The sequence below is a fragment of the Amblyomma americanum genome, chromosome 1 (assembly GCF_052857255.1).
Source record: "Amblyomma americanum isolate KBUSLIRL-KWMA chromosome 1, ASM5285725v1, whole genome shotgun sequence".
NCBI lineage: Eukaryota > Metazoa > Arthropoda > Arachnida > Ixodida > Ixodidae > Amblyomma > Amblyomma americanum.
This window is the reverse complement of record NC_135497.1, coordinates 5,072,617-5,085,888: the sequence shown is the minus strand read 5'-3', so window position 1 is coordinate 5,085,888 and position 13,272 is coordinate 5,072,617. Positions and strand designations below refer to the sequence as shown.

The window sequence follows — 13,272 nt, the reverse complement described above, 5'->3', positions numbered from 1 at the left end:
CCTACGCAGTGTCAACCCCGCGCAGGATTCCTATCCCGATGAAGCAAGCGGTTAAGGAAGAACTTGACAGGCTTGAGCGGGAAGGCTTGATTAGGAAGGTCGAGGATCCGACGGAATGGTGTGCGCCAATTGTGCCGGTTTTGAAGCCATCCGGCTCAGTCAGGATTTGCGTCGACCTCACTCAACCTCACTCAATAAGTCAGAGCACGACTCTCGCCTACACAAGGTGCTCGGAAGACTACAGCGGGAAGGAGTGACGCTGAACAAAGAAAAAAGCTGTTTTTCAGTGCAAGAAGTATCCTTCCTTGGCATGATTTTTGGCGCTGGTGGCGTGCGGCCGCATCCTGAAAAAGTGCGGGCATCACAGAGTTTCCGAGGCCGCAGAACTTAACGGAAGTTCGCTCTCTTCTGGGAATGATGAACCATCTTGCTACGTTTCTTCCAGATGCAGCGTCTATGAGCGCGCCTCTGCGCAGCCTTCTGTGCAAGGACAATGAGTGGTCGTGGGGACCGCTACAGGAACAAGCGTTTTGCAAAATCAAGGAAACCATCAGCTCGGACAGGTGCCTCGCCATGTACCACCCTCTCTACGAGACAATAGTCTCTGCTGATGCTTCATCATATGGTCTTGGCGCTGTGTTATTTCAGATCTAACCATCCGGGGAACGACGACCGGTTGCTTATGCCTCCAGATCGCTGACAAAGACGGAACAAAAATATTCTCAAATACAGAAGGAGGCGTTAGCTCTGACGTGGGCAGCTGAACGATTCGACGAATTTTTAAGAGGTATGAAATTTTTGTTCGAAACAGATCACAAGCCTCTACTTCCGTTGCTCGGTCGTGATCCTCTGGACGCTATGCCGCCTCGCATCCAAAGATTCAGAATGCGCTTGATGAGGTACTGCTTCACACTAACGCACGTTCCCGGCAAAAGCTTTGCGACAGCCGACACCTTATCAAGAGTACGAGCGAACGCTACTAACCATACTCTAGGCGCCTTGACAGACTCAGACGTATCTGCTTTCGTCGATGGAATCGTTCAGGGCCTACCGGCTACAGAAAGCATGCTTAATCTCATACGAGCTGAGCAACAAAAAGACCAGGGATGCTTGTCATTGCTGAAAGCCTGCCACCACGGGTGGCCAAGAAAAGAAAGGCTCCCAGACGTTTTGAGGCAATTTTGGCCAGTCCGTGCTAACATTTCAGTTTGCAAGAACCTGTTGCTGAAAGATGCTCGCATTATTGTTCCGCGAAGTCTGCGGAAGGAATTGATCGAACGAATACACGAAGGGCACCAAGGTATCGTTCGATGCAGAGCAAAAGCAAAGGAATATGTTTGGTGGCCGGGGCTCAGCAAAGAGATGGCAAAAGCTGTAGCTGATTGCCATGTGTGTGCAAGTGAACGTGTTCAGTTCGCGGAACCAATGATTCCCTCGGAAACGACAGAGCTACCATGGCAAAAAGTCGGCGTGGACTTATTTGAAATAAAACGCGCCGTGTATCTTGTTGTTGTGGATTATCATTCCAGATATCCAGAGCTGGCCTTGCTGAAAGGCGATACGTCATCAGAAGCGGTTATCAACCATATGAAGAGTATCTTCACCAGGCACGGCATCCCAAACACCGTGGTATCCGATAACGGACCAAAATTTGTCTCGTTGCTTTCAAGAATTTTTCAAGCGTGTACGGGTTCAAGCATGTCACAACTAGCCCGCTCTTCCCGCAAGCCAACGGCGAAGCTGAGCGCATGGTAAGAACGATAAAGCTACTTTTGAAGAAAGCAGAGGACCCCTACATTTCTTTGCTGAACTACCGGAACTCGCCGGGTCCCACAGGTTACAGTCCAGCACAACTTTTGATGAGCCGTCGATTGCGCTCAAGAATACCTTGCGTTCAATCTCTGCTAAAACCCTGTGTTGTTAGCTCTTCGTGGCAGAAAATGGATGAGGAATACAGAAACAGGCAGAAAATATACTTTAACAAGCGTCATGCTGCCAGGTCTTTGCCCAGACTTTCTGCAGGAAATCGAGTGTGGCTGACAGACAAGGGTGCTCCCGGAACTATCCTGCGGCCGTCCCAAACGCCACGGTCCTACTGGGTGGGGACCGACAAAGGCGCCGTTCGCCGGAACAGACGCCATCTCCTCCTACTGCCAGAGACGGGAGACGATGACAGTGTTCCATCGGCGGTTCAACGGGATCACCATCAAGAAGAGATCGACGTAACACCGAAGCCACAAGTTCCCGAACTGCCCGCCAAATTACCGGCTACAACGCCAGTGAAGTATGCCGGTCACGCCAGCGAAACCACCGGACATCGGAGAACCACCCGCTGCGGTCGCATAATCAAGACGCCGAAACGACTTGGAGTTAATGATTAACTATGAACTGTGTTGTTGAGTTATTGTGAATGTACTTAGCTTGCAAAAAGGGAAAGATGTGACGTCAGCCTGCAGATAAAACACGTGCGCACTTCTTTGGCTGTCATCCCGCACTTATCACAAAAGTCATGTGACTAGCGCTTCTGTATGTATTGCACTTATCGGAATAAACGGGGGTTCCCTTTATCACCGCCCTACGATGCGAGTCTGACAAGCTGGAGTGTCGTCACCGCAACGTGATACTTTGCATCAAGCTTTGAACATTGAAAGAATATATATATTTTTTTAATGTAAATGAGCATTAAATAAATAAATAAAATAAGCTAGAAGTCTGCTCTCCCACTAAAAAAAAGTTCCGGGGTCCCAGACTATACTAATTGTCTCGAGTATAGCCCAACCCTTCACCCGCTGCCATTACGACCCGGACGCGACAGCGGTGTGCCAGAGAACACTGCGAAACTATAATTACAGAGCTCCTCGATCACCTCGATCGAGGGCGCGGTTGTGCTACCCAGTTCCGTGTTCTAGCGCACACTAGAAATTTATTTTTCAGAGCCTCTTCCTCCTCGTACCTTGCACACTTCTTATTAACATAAATCCTCTCAGTGCATCAATTTACCTATTCAGCAATCTATATTTCCCCCTCTGCTGGTCCTAAGTCGCTGATTTCAGGTCAGTGGCAATATAGTACTTATGATGTCTACCACGCACCGCGCCAGAAAATACTTTTTTGCAGCAATTAGACTTTTCAAGCACTTGCTGCATTTAGGGGAGTTCTAAAAGAAGTGTTTATTCTATCGTAGATAACACAGAAGTTGCTGTTTAGAGCGCAGAGAACAGGGAAGGGCCCAGCGTTATATATTATGATCAAGAGCTGCGCAACAGGAGCTTTTATATTTCTAAACCGAAACTGAAAATGTTCTAGCGTCGTCTGACGGCTAAGCCCAGACTTTATAGGTGCTTCCTGTTTGTCGTAAGCCACAAAACTTTCTGCTTAAAGCACAAAGTAAAAGGCGCAAAGCACAATCAGGCACCGCGCGCCACAATAGCGTCCAGCTTTGAAACCGAAACCGAAGGCGATTTGTCACATAGCGACTACTTTGTGTAATGCAGTGGCGATCAAAAATCGCAGAACACTTCAGACATTTAGGCTACAGCGGTACCATAAAGCTCATACATGATAGAGCCCATAGAGCTACACTAAGCCACCCTATTCACACTCCATGGGCAGTCACAGGTGCGAGACCGATTTGACGGGCTAGTTGGTTCTACAGTTGGTTCTGCTTATGTTGGACCGACGCTCTGTGGCACGGCTTGACACGGACATGATAACTATTTCCCCTTCAAAGTAGTATTTGAAACATTTCAACTATAAGTATTTCATGGTGTGTAGAGCCCCGCGTCGTCTGCTACTAGATGCGGTCAATCAGCAGTCAACTGGATGGCCCGATGCGCTGCACGAGGAAGCTGCAACATGGAGCGGTATAGAGGTCACGGTCGGAGACGCAAGTTCTGCCGCAGGAAATAAATAGACGAAATTGAACGAATGAAATGTGTTTATTATTCTGGTTTGTAACGAAGAGGTCATCATCATCATCGTATGCAGCGCCCTGTGCGGTGCGCTTCGCCAAGCCAATCCAAGTCTGCGGTCGCTTGCGTCCAACGTTTGCGTCATCACTCGTGTCGGTGTGTGTGGTTGTTACTGTTATTAGATTGTGTGTTTTGCAGCCACATGTGACACTTCCACTATGAGTTCGTCAGCTGCGGCGAGCTATGCGTACGTGAAATACTTCGACCGACGGCGCAAAAGCTATCGTACACGTCTCTATGTCGTCCTTGTTTCCTTTGCGCTACACCTATTCATGATGCCTCACCGACTGGCGTTAGCGACCTGGCGAAATAAAGGACGTCTACTGGCGTGGCGGAAAAGATGAGAAGGCATTCTATTCCGTCCAAGTAATGGAGCTTGGAGGTGAGTTTCGGAGTTACTTCGCTACGTGGTCAGATTTCAGAAGTGCCAAACGTGTGATGCGTGGACAGTAAAGCCTAACGCCTTTAGCAAAGCTTGGTGGCGTTTTACATAAAGTCAATGCACATGCTTTTTTACTGTTGCGAGCACTTGCAGAACGCTTACGATACCACTTCCTCTGTGCTTGCGATCCGAGCACACAGCAGCCCAGCGCACGCTTCCCAAAGAAGGGAAAAACTGCGTAGTCGCGTTGTAGCAGGTCTCGACGTACGCGTCACTCTGAGCGAAATAATATTTCGTGATTTTTTTCATGAATTCAAGTAATTGCATGAGGCAGGGAGAAATCGGCTGTGTTCAGATCTGCTAATTTTTCGCATCATATGATTCTTGGAAAGCAATGAACGCGACACACTATCTGATCCGTTTCCGTAGCTTGCTCTGTGTTTGCTGTCGCTTTCATTATTTTATCTCTCATTTCTTGTGTTCCAGTAACAAAAGCGGAGCTTCTCCAGAGGATGTCGAAGAGAAAAATCACGGCAATGGACTTTGAAAAGTCTGAGCCAGCAACAACAGTTGCACAGATACATGTATGTACTGAGCGAAGTTTTACTGCGGATGCCTCTGCTACTGCCACTCGCACGCTTACCAGTCGCAATATGTACATTACATAGCAGCATACTTCAGAGCCAGACAGGCGTCTCTGTCTGTGTGTGTCTAAAATAATAAAACTTAAAAAGAGGACGCCGACCAAAAGTAAAAAACAAAAAACAACAAAATGACGTTTCGGCTCCCGTACGGGAGCCTTGTTCACAATGAGAAGGATTAGAAAGTGCATCAGGATTAAATACGTTTGAAAAGAGGGCGCAGGGAGCGTGCGTATACAGGAGTTAGATTTCCAGTGTTGCGATTGAGGGTGCGATTAGTCGTTTGAATGAATAATGATTCGAGGTGAAGGCGACGGTACAGATTCTTTTCAGTTGCCAGCACGTGTGCCCCACCCCAGTCAATATCGTGGCCAGTTGATACGGAGTGTTCGGCGATAGCATTAGAGTTCACTTTTTTGTTCTTAACGTCATTACAATGTTCTTTTAGGCGTCTATTAAAATCACCAGTCTCGCCGATGTAGACGCTGTCACAATCAGACCAGGGGACGCTGTAAACAACGCCAGGGTACTTTTCTTTGGGGAGAACGTCTTTGACGTTAACCAGCGCATGCCGAAGTTTCCTTGTGGGGACATGGGCAACGTGAACTTGGAATGTGCGCAGAATACGCGCCAAGGCTTCGCTTATTCCAGGTGTGTAGGGAACAGCGGCACGTTTCAGAGGGGACAACACTGGATTTTCACGTGTCGGGCAAGATAACTGCTTTTCAGCGGATGCCACAAAAGCAGCTGCGTACTCGTTTCACGCGAGTTCTTGCCGTACAGTACCATTCAAACGACTAATCGCACCCTCAATCGCAACACTGGAAATCTAACTCCTGTATACGCACGCTCCCTGCGCCCTCTTTTGAAACGTATTTAATCCTGATGCACTTTCTAATCCTTCTCATTGTGAACAAGGCTCCCGTACGGGAGCCGAAACGTCATTTTGTTGTTTTTTGTTTTTTACTTTTGGTCGGCGTCCTCCTTTTAAGTTTTTTTATGATTGTCCCCGACCAGACGAGTTTTCGTCCAACTCTCGACTTCGTGTCTAAAATATTTATGGTTGCGGGAAGCAGCCAGGCTCCCTTCAGCAACAGAGAGCTTTGTAGCGGATCTTATGAATTGTAGTATTGCTTAAATGCTACCATTGTAAAAGGTTGCGTAGGACACTAGAGAACCGCATGTGGAATGGAAGCATCGTTCTGTTTTTTGTTCACTCATATATTGTGTGCTTCATGTCAGGTCAAAGTTTCATTTTTCGTATTGCCTCCTCGCATTGTTGTCTAAAAAATTAATTGTTTGGTGGAGCAGCCAGGCTGCCTTCAGCAACAGAGAGCTTTGTAGCGAGCCCACCAATACGGCGTTGCGGGACTGCGCACTTCTCTCATTGCAGCACGTTGTCTTAGCTTCGGCTTGCAACTCGGTGGCCTGTTTTCTCAGTGCCATGATGCTGGTTAAATATATGTATTGCATGGAATTTTATAAGCCCTGCTATTCTTCGGATATGCGGCTTACCAAAGCGAAACGGGTCACGTGAGACACGGATAGGGCCTCTGATTATTATTATTCACGAGGGGTGATTATTATTATTCACGTGTCTATCGAAAACACCGGTGCCGCGCTGCGGGCTACGACTGTGGTGGGCTCTCTCCGGTCGGGCCGGCTCTTGTCAAGACACGATTAATTACTGGAAGGCACCGTTCCCCTCTTCCCGTCATCTGTCCATCGTCGGTCGCTTCTTGCAGGGAACCAGTCAAAGGGGGAAGGTCATTTGCATCGAGCCGAGTGTGGGAAGAACAGGCTCCTTCCCAGCTAGTCATCCTTTCTTTTTGTGCAGTCGTCGGCCACCTGATGATGCTGTCGAAATTCCCGCTGCTGTTGCTGCGCCACCGTGGTCATCCCTGTCGATGGGATCTGCACCTTAATCCTCTTCGGCTGGTGTGCATTCCGTTTATAACAGGCCCAACGCGGACGCCACCGAAAGCTCCTCATTTGACTTTCAAACAAAAGGGGTGCTGTCTACTCTTGTAAACGGAAGGGCAGCCACACAGAACAAGCAGGGATGGAGGACTAAAGCTAGTGGACCAAGCGGAAGAGAGAAAAACCTCTGAGAGGGAATGGAAGGAGAGGAGCATGGAAAAGTAGCTAGTTTGTCATATTTGTAACTCCAATATAATGTCTTTTATTAAAGAATTGTTTGCGGTTGCGTGTTCCGGGGACGGTGCCTCACAAAAACCTTGGTAGAGGACATTTTCAGCCAGAGGGTGGTCGGGGCCCTTTAATTAGTGGCTGCCGGCTGGCGTGCATGTGTACTCTGCCAAATTTGTTGTTAAAAATTTTTATTCTCTATTGAGGTAATTTTCATTTGACAGCTGAAGATGAAGCATAACCTTGCGTGTGCCGATTCGTTCGTTGCCATAAAGCTTGGTGCTCGGGTCTTCTGCCACAAGTGCTTAAAATACCTGAGAAATACTGTATGCATACTTCATCTTGCATTTGACTCATCAAAAAGACAAATTTCCCAGTGTGGATCATCATGCCTGCACACACACAGTGCGGGGCCGACATGCAATGCCAGATTGTAATGCTTTTCATTCGAGTGCTAGCTTTGCAGTAAAAGCGATAGCATACAGGCACGATGTGCAGCTAAATTTGTACAGTACACGCACTTCAGAAAATTGTTCAACCAGCTGATATGCACGCTTGTCAAAATTATGCGTGCATTACTTGCTGGCAGCAATATTAACAGCTGTAGGGCAGCAGACTACAGTTGAGCGGAACATGTCCTGGTTGTTTTCGGCTTACAGCCCGCAGGAATTAGTTCACAAACAGAAATCGCAACTACTACAGGAGAGTCAGTATAGGCAGTGTCGATCATTGGCGCCAAAGTAATTAGTGGTAGTTAACAAATATGCAATAATATGAGACTACAGCATGTTGTTTGAGCAGTGCATGCCCAGTTTTTCTCTCCTCATCATCATCAGCCTCACTACATCCACAGGGCAGATACCTCTCCCATGTCTTTCCAATTAACGCTGTCCAATTAACCCTACTGTGTGGTGTCAAATGCAAGTCTTTAGAGTGCGACTGCCCGTCACATATGCTTTTGAGGATATCTCCAAGCTAACATGCAGACTTCACGACAGCACACAACGCACTGAAGGACATATACTTGCGTTGTTGCCACCGATGTATGCATCTGAGTGCAAGAGTCCGCGGCTGCCCTGAATAACTAACGTCCTTTCTTTCGTTCCCAAGGATCAGATTTCTACCGTACGCATGCGAGCAATGAGACGCAAGAGCACGCAAAGCAGCAGAGGGCACTCGCCTTCCGTGATCCATGGACGGCCTTGGCGCCATGATTGCCAGCAGGCTGGTTCTGGCGGCGACCAGTTCATGTGAGCATGATGCACCTTGCTGTCAGGAGTGAATTTTCTGGCAGCGAACAGGCTCTCCGAGCGCGGCAATTTGAAAAAGCCCAATAATAATTTAAAGATGTATAGACACCTAATTTTGGTGGCATGTTTTCATCTCTACAATGATTCAGAAGACACTACCATGAATCAATTATCATGTGGTGTTTGCCTGGGACCTATAAATAATTATTAATCAAATTTTTCTGTCATGCTGTCTCGGTTTCAACAGCCGAGTGAAGACTGTGACATCAGAGAGGTTTATGTAACGTGAAGCATGGAAAAAATGCAATATATTTGCTGCCTGATCGTTTTAATTCACTACAGTGTTGAAGCCAGCCTTCCTCAATAGTCGGAATGACAAATGTAGCAACACCGATTATATTGCAGTTTTTCATGCCTCGCATGACCTATAAGCTCACTTTGACGTCATAGTCCCCATTCAGCTCTTGAAACTAAAACAGCGCGAGAAAGAAATTCGATTATAAATTATTTAGTAGTCATGGGAGAATCTTAATCATCATCATCAGCCTGATTACACCCACTGCAGGTGAAGGCCTCTCCCATGTCTCCAATTAACCATGTCTTGCCAGCTGCGCCCCACCTTATGCCTGCAAACTTCTTAATTTCATACGCCCACCTAACCTTCTGCCGCCCCCTGCTATGCTTTCCTTCTCTTGGAATCCCTTAAGGACCAACAGCTATCTTACCTTCGCATTACATTCCCCGCTCAAGCCAATTTCTTCCTCTTGATTTTGGCTAGGATGTCATTAACCCGCGTGTGTTCCCTCAACCACTCTTCCTGCTTCCGGTCTCTTAAAGGAGTATAGACACCTAATTTTGGTGGCATGTTTTCTTTTCTTCAATGATGCAGAAGACGCTACTATGCATGAATCACCATGTGATGTTTGCCTACAACCGCTAAATAATTTATAATTATTTTTTCCTGTCATGCTGTTTCAGTTTTGGAACAGCCGAACGATGGCTCTGACGTCAAAGAGGGATTTTCCTTCACGTGAGCCATGAAAAAATGTCCATAGAATCGCTGCTTCATTGTTCTAATTTACTGCAGTGTTGAAATCAGCCTTCCTCAATTGCTGGAATGACAACAAATGTGCAAGCAGTGATTATATTGCTGTTTTTTCATGTCTCGTGACGTGTAAGCACACATTGGCGTCAATGTCCTTGTTCAAGTGTTGAAGCCGAAACTGGACGAAAAAGAAGTTATAAATTATTAAGTGGTCGTAAGAGATTACTAGCTGCTACTCCATGTATAATAATGCCTTATGCATCATTATAAACAAGATAACACGCACCCAAACGGTAGGTGTTATACTGCTTTAACGTTACGCCTATCATTTTTCTTTCCGTGGCTCACTGCGTTGTCTTCAACTTAAGCTGAACTCTTTTTTTTAGCCTCCACGTTTCTGCCCCATAGGTGGGTTCTGGTAAGATACAGCTGTTGTACACATTTCTCTTGAGGGATATTGGTAAACTGCCATTCATGACCTGAGAGACCCTGCCATATGCGCTCCATCGCAATCTTATCCTTCTAGTTATTCCCTCATGATCCGGACCAGTTGTCACTATTGATACCTGCCTTCAATAGACGTATTCCTTTACGACTTTCCTTACCTCGCTACCAATTGTGAACTGCTGTTCTCTTGCTAGACTGTTGAGAATAGGAGAATACCACAAGGTAATCCATGTAGAATAATGCCTGATGCCTCATTAGAAAGCAAAAACACTCACCCGAAAGATGGGTGTTTATACTCCTTTAAAGCTAGTTGGCGCATTATAGAATGTGACTCACTAGTGTTACCAGTCAAACCCTTTAACAGCATATTTTGATCTCTTGATTGAAATCAAATTTTTTGTGTTCTTGTTAATGGCATTTCATTATTTATTTGCTCCTTATTTGGAAAAATTATTTCTCGGGACTCTGACCAGGCTCAAGAAGTGTAATGTGATAGTAAACTGAATATGTTTGAAACTCCTCTGAAGTTGCCCTTTAATTTACCTTGTACATTAGTCTTTTGTAGCAAATGTGAACACTTTTCATACTTTGCAGTCTTCCACTAGCATGGATCCTGCTGCACCACAGAACCCGGATATCTCGCTGAGGTCAGCAGCCAGGTATGAAGGTGTCGCATATTTAGAATGTAAGACAAGTGGGCTTTGATGCCCCATCGGCCAGTGCTGATATAGGAGCAAAACACAGACGGAAGACGAGGCTGACAAAGTTCAGTTTGGTGCTCAGGAACGCTTGGCTACCGGGGTGCGCCGTGCTAACAAAGATTGTCGCCATCCACACTTCTTGTTTGATTTGCGTCTTTACACTTGTGGGGGCCTGGGTGCACCGTGCTAACAAGAAGTGTCGACGGCCACAATCTTTGCTAGTACAGCGCACCTCGGTAGCCAAGCGTTCCTGTGCGCCCAACTGAACTTTGTCAGCCTCGTCTTCCGCCTGTGTTTTGCTCCTTCTTCAGCACGGGGCGCTGGGGCATCAAAGCCCAATTGTCGATCTTACAAGAATGATTTTGTAAGCTTGAAATGCTTTTAGCTCTCATCCTTGATAAATGCAGGCAAACAATCTAGAAACTGGAAACATGGGGATGAGCATCACTGCACACATCTCGGAAATGGGAAATTTTCGGTCCGAATGATATGAAGCAGAAAAAAATTGCCTGCAGAGCAGCCCTAGGCACAATTTTAACCTGTGGCAGCTCAGAACAGCTTTGCTTAAAAATGGCTTTGTGGTCGAAATGCAGTTTTTGTTTGTGTTCTAGTTGTTGACGTTTCATTAATTTGCAGAATTATTTCTTGGAACTGAAGTTCAAGAAGTGTAACGTGATAGTAAACTCAATGTGCTTTGAAATCCCCTGGAGATTCCAATTAAAGGAACACTGAGGAGAAATTGAAGTTGGCTTGTATCGGTAGAATATAAGCTCCTGATCACAAAAAACGCCACTCTTACTGAAAAACAAAGCTCTTGTAAAGTAGAAAATAGCAAGAACCAAAATGCAGGTATCGCCGCCACAGGGCAATCTCGCAAGTACAAGCGTGATGACGTCATTGGACAAGAGACGCCACCTTGGAGGAATTTTGCTTCCTACATGAAGCTGCGAATCTCTGAAGCTGACAAAGGTAGGTTGCGTGGTTCAATATTGAAGTAAGTTTTGTTTTAAAACCGATAGTGCACTTTTATCACACAAGGAAGACAGACAAAAGACAACCTGAATGTTGGAAGCAAAGAAAGCCGATGCTTGGCGGCGCCACAGGCGGCCAGGAGAGTTTCGACTTGTTATGGCGCTCCGCGTCTATGAGCTTTGTGTGCCTCATGGCTTTGTTTTTGACGCCTCTCAATTTACAAGCGCCGAACAGCAGAGGAACTCCGAGTGCCGCTTCAAGTGCTGGTTAACCTTTGAAGGAGCCTGTTAAGGCTGGTCAGGTGATTGCCGCGGTCGATGAAAAACCATGATGGCACGATGGCCGGTGATCGTACAAGGCAGTGCGCAGTACTAAGAGCACTTGTGTCTTCGGACGCTCGCCCAGCGAAACATTCCTGGCGGTGCCAGTCAACTTCAAACTACTTAACGAAAATTTCTTGTTAGAGACGGGGGACAGGGTATAAGGCAGTTAGAAAAATATGCTGATGGCCTAGCTCTGCTAGGCCAGCATATACGTTGCGAAAGCGCGGAGACGTCTTCATCGGAAGAGTGCATTCACTAGATGCGCCTTTATTCATGGTTAAATCTTGCGCCGTCGTGACGGAGTGGTAGAGTCCGGCTCAAACTATAATAATGGCCCTGGTTCGATTCCGAGCCTCGGCACAGGTTTTTTTTTATTCAGTGAGTGGGCGGGGGGTTTCAGTGGCGCGCATAGATGCCGCCACCGAATACGTTGGTTAGTGGATAAACGCAGGCTCTGTTAAAGGGGCAGTTAGGAGAACTCTATCAAACTATTTTGGTTAGCAAAATCTGATAGTTCGGCATTTCGAGGCTTTGTTGCTCTGTCCGGGAGTGAAAGATGCATTTATTTCAAAGAAATTTGGATTCAAAGTTGAAAAAGTTTTTCTCGCCATTCCGATTCAAACTCGGGAACTTTATGACATCACGGTGCACTATTAGGACGCAGTGACGTGAAACGTGACGTAAGCGCAGTTGTGATTTCTCGCGGCTAGCGGTGTGGTCTAGCAGCTGAAATGAAAGCTACTGCTGCCGCGCGTTGAAGGCATCTATCGGGGGTCGCTACCGTCGCTTCGTTTACGTTTGCACCGGCGTCTTGCCTGCGTTATGATCGATCCCGTTCCCGAACCTGACGACGAAGTTCTCGCAAAAACTCCGGCCTGCATTTCGGCGACCTCAGCCCCACAGAGCGTGCGATGCTTTTGAGGAAGCACGGTTAGGTTAAGTGCCGGCGGGTTGTTTCCCCCTTCCGCCATGAGCAGCCGTTGCAAATTAAATATCATATCCCTAGTGCGGGGAGTCAAAGGGGCCAGGACAAGGTCGGTGAGTCGCGCCCATTGGAGGCTGGCCGGGGCTTAGGGGCGAACGGATTGCGATTCCTTGAACGGCGCAGTTGCACGATGCAGCAGGTGGCATCGAGGTCTCCCACGGTTGCAAGGGCCAGGTTATTTATTTTATTTTTTGCCAAGAAACGGATGGGTACTTAAGTGCGCTTGCGTTTAAAGTTGGCGGCTTGAAACTAAAGCCCACGCTTCAACGGCTTTCGTGCGTTTCCAGCAGTACGGGGTCTACTGGATCGGGCTCTCTCGCCCACTTGCATGCACCTTCAGATGTGTACTGTGAATGGATTTAATTAGCCGAGAGCTGGAAAAGAACAGCTGCCTCAAACTGCCCAAG

At 47.0% G+C, this 13,272-nt stretch overlaps 1 long non-coding RNA gene across 1 annotated transcript; it reads left to right on the top strand.

Moving 5' to 3' along the window:
* Positions 1 to 4,875: 4,875 nt before the first annotated feature.
* Positions 4,876 to 10,544, top strand: LOC144130314 (uncharacterized). Its single transcript, XR_013314066.1, has 3 exons — positions 4,876 to 4,937; positions 8,253 to 8,392; positions 10,479 to 10,544. It is a non-coding gene; the product is annotated as an uncharacterized LOC144130314 (long non-coding RNA).
* Positions 10,545 to 13,272: the final 2,728 nt, after the last annotated feature.